Here is a 4,221-nt window from a genome sequence, read left to right as displayed (position 1 = left end):
ATTCAGAATAAAGATAAAATTCAATCACAATGTTTTGAAGGACATGGAAAACTAAAAGGTGTACCTTTAACAGAATATCCTGAACTTGAACAGTGTTCTAGTTCAGGTCAAGCAACTTCGTAACAAAAACGAACCGGTGAGAGGACCGATGATTAAAAAAAAGGCACAAGATTTCGTGCGAAGACTAGGTTTTCATAATTTTTGTAGCAGCAATAGTTAGTTGAAAGGGTTTAAAAAAAGAAACGGTATAATTTTCAAAGTAATTTGTGGGGAAAGTAACGTTATTGATGTTAACAAATGCAGCCAATAGATTAAAGATCTGCAAGTTCTTCTGGGCAATTATTCTGTTGATGATATTTTTATCGCAGGAGAAGCGGGTTTATTTTAGTGAGTGTCTTAGCGAAGTGTCTATCCGATAAAATTTTCACCTAAAAATGGTGAGCCCTGTTATAGCAAAGAGCGCGTTACAATTCTTCTGGATGCTAACATGTCAGGAACTGAAAAGCTGTGTACCCTATTAATCGGAAAATCTAAAACTCCCAGATGTTTGAAAGGTGTTAAAACTTTGAGTTTGAATTACCAAATAAAAACAAGGCATGGACGTCACTTTTTTATTTATATTTTATTATCATATTTTATTGAATAATCGCACCTATATAAATGTGTTCTGACCTCTATTAATGGAACCCTCTGTAAATGAGACAAATATTTATTTATACCAGGATATCTGACACACTGGGTAAGTGTGTCATACCACTGTAAGTAAGACAAATTAGCAGGCCCCTTGATGTCTCACTGAAACAGGTTCCACTATATTTAAAGCGAACGCCGCAGATAATTGTTCATTTTCTTACAACCATTATGGTCTTGTTCACATAATTTTAATTTCTTTAATTAATTTTCATACAAGACGATAAAAATAATTAAAAATTCCGAATCATATCATTTTATTTTCCTACATTTTAAGTTTTCCCAATATGACTCATAAAAATTATTTAAGAAGAAAATTGCAATAAGAAAATAAAAATAATTTGTTAAACAATTTTAATAAATTAATAAAAATATTTCTAAAGAATTATTTTAAAAAAATCGATTAAAATTTAATTATCATAATTAATTAAAATTTACCAAAAATAGAACCTAATAATTTTTAAATAATTCAATAATAAATAAATATTATTAAATATTGAAATTATAATAATCAATAATTAAAATATACCTATAGAAAAAAATAATTCTCATGTAGGTATACTGTGAATTTTGAAACATCAAAGCGATTTTTTTCTCATTGTTCATATAGCGATATTCAAAATAGATTTATTAAACAATTTAATTTTTGTTTTTAATTACAATGTTATGAACAGCTGATGGATAAGATGAAATAACTAAAGAAAACGCCGCGCACTGTGTTTGATGTTTATGAAACAGTTTGATATGTTTTTGATTTAAATATTAAAAAGTAAAAAAATTAAAACTAACTTAAAATAATTAATAAAATAATAATTTTTATTTCATATAATAGTATAATTATATGTAATTAATCTGATACCGCCATGTCAATTAATAATAATTTTATTAAAAAAGAATTTTTTTTTTTTAATTATAATATTTTTTTCGAACAAAAGAAATTTCACAGCAAGATGCTTCTTTTTTCTGCTTCGTACTAAAAAAAAAACGGAACACAGAAAATTTATCACATCAACTCTAATAAATCTTATTCATGTTTACTTTGAGAAATAACTATTTACTTATTATTATTCCCTTTGATTTAAAAGAGTCTGATTTTAACTACGCCATAACTTGCAGTAAAGAGTAGTCAAAGGAAAATTTTGGGAGAACAAATTTGGACAAATGATCTACAAACGAAATCAATTTATGAAAATTCGCATTTGGGGATACTATTTCCACAGGGGTAAAGTATTCAATAATTTAGTATAATATTAATTGATTGTTTTATAACTGAACCACTGCAACACGGGGCAACTTATAAAGTATAAATTTAAATGATTGCAATCAAAATTAATGAATAATGATTTTTTTGCAATTTCGTTTTTTTTTATATTTAACATTTATGATTTAAAATAATCTTTTTCGATATCAAAGTTGAAATATATAATTCATTAATATTTTATAATTTAATATTAATAAAAATAATAATACAAAAAATAATATTATTGATAACATATGTCATTTATAATAAATTAAAAATATATAATTATATTATTTACTAGTCATTACACGACTGCTTCGCTGAATCAAATTCTCTTTTATTTTTATTTGTCTAGGGACAATAAAATCGATGCCAGAGCTTCCACTGAAATTGATTTTCTTTCCAGTCAGTGATTTTGGCGATAAAGGAGGCTGTTACGACTAATTTGCAGATTTTTACATGTGTAGAAAATGTCAAATTAAAATTATTCAAAAACATTAATTAATTAAACTTAATGCATAAAAAATTATGAAAATAAGAAATCAAATTGCACAAATATTATTTTTCAAATGTTAAGTATCATAACTATTTAAATTTGTGAGACATTAATATAAAATTTTCAATGTAATTCATAAATGCAATCCATACAATTATATATGCATCCATACAATTCTATAATTAAAGTAGTGTATCGTTACCATCGAAACGCCTCCAATAAAACTCACGCACGGTGCGAATAGCATAATAGATTTTAGACTCTTACACCTTTCAATTGTCTGCCGAACAGTATAGTCTCGAAAATCGGAACACTCGATAATTGGAACATTTTTCGTTCACTCGTACGTTACACGCCACTCAAATCACACAAAAATGATCTTGTTTCTTTGTATATACATCTAATATGATTCAGTGTTACGATGCTAAAAATACAATAACATCAAAAAGCACGTGCTAAATGCTGTGTGTACAGTCTCGCTTATATGCATACATTCCAATGCTTGTTTACGATGCTTTATTTTTATTATCATGAATTTTTCATACAATTTCAATAATTGGAATAAACCCAGTAATCGGATCACTTCTGTTTTTAATTGAATCCCGATTTTAAAGACTTTTCTATAATTGAAGTTAAATTTTTTGAAATTAAAAGCATTATACCTAATTGATATTATCGGGACAATAAATGTGTGTTCCTAATTAATGGATGCTCAGAGTTTTTTCTCTCCTGTAAACAAACAAACAAGCAAACAAACGTTTCGCTTTATGATATTAGTATGGGTTAAACAATAAATATATATACGGCAAGTTTTTTCTTTTTCAAATTAATTATAATCAAAATAAATTATTATTCAGACATTGAAACAGACAGACAATCAGGCAAGTAATTTTGATATTTTTTTTTTATATTATTAATGATTTTAATTTATTTTATAAATAATTATTAATCAACAAATCAAATTTTATTTTAGATAACAGAATTTGATTATTATTTGAAACAAAAAATTGATTCCACATATAAATACGTTTGAATCAATCCTTTATTTTAGACAAGGAATGATTTAAAAGGACTGCCATCCCTCCTGGTTTAATCGGGAGACTTCAAAAATGATGTAGTTTCTCCCTTCCGATAGATAGAAATATACAGGTAAATTTGACTATTCTTTTTTTGAGATACTTGAAATAGTTTGATTTTTATTTAAAAAAAAGTAAGTGTTTCCGCCCGGGATCGAACCGGGGACCTTCCGCGTGTTAGGCGGATGTGATAACCACTACACCACGGAAACGATATTTTATTGAATCTTAAATATCTAAGTGTTTATCGACTGCTAATCTTTCTTGGTTCTGAATTTAGTGATTACTTTTATGTAAATAGCTTGGATCAAATAAAACGTCATAAATTAAAAATAATTTTAAAATATCTACATAAAACATAATTAATGTCAGATTTAAATTAATAATACATAAAATATAGACCAGGGTATTTATCTTTTAAATATATTAAGAGTACCAATAAATAATAATAATTCATTATGTATACATATATACATGGCTGCTATAGCACTGTCATTATAGCTAAAAGTGGGTTCTTTGTCTATAAATACACAATATGTGATTAGCTATATAAAATGTAGTTCCTATCATAATTTATTTATAACAAATACAAATATAAAACATGTGACTTGTCAGAGAATAAATACCCCACATTTTGAATATTAGCTAAAAATATTAGGTACACGATATGTGTCTATCGTCAATTTTAAAATACATGCAATGCAAAAAGAAATGTCGCT

At 26.2% G+C, this 4,221-nt stretch overlaps 1 non-coding gene across 1 annotated transcript; it reads right to left on the bottom strand.

The window, feature by feature from the left end:
• Positions 1–3,641: 3,641 nt before the first annotated feature.
• On the bottom strand, positions 3,642–3,714 carry Trnav-aac. Its single transcript has one exon. It is a non-coding gene; the product is annotated as a tRNA-Val (tRNA).
• Between the last annotated feature and the right edge of the window lie 507 nt (positions 3,715–4,221).

This window comes from Chrysoperla carnea, chromosome 3 (assembly GCF_905475395.1).
Source record: "Chrysoperla carnea chromosome 3, inChrCarn1.1, whole genome shotgun sequence".
NCBI lineage: Eukaryota > Metazoa > Arthropoda > Insecta > Neuroptera > Chrysopidae > Chrysoperla > Chrysoperla carnea.
This window is presented reverse-complemented; position numbering and strand designations above follow the sequence as displayed.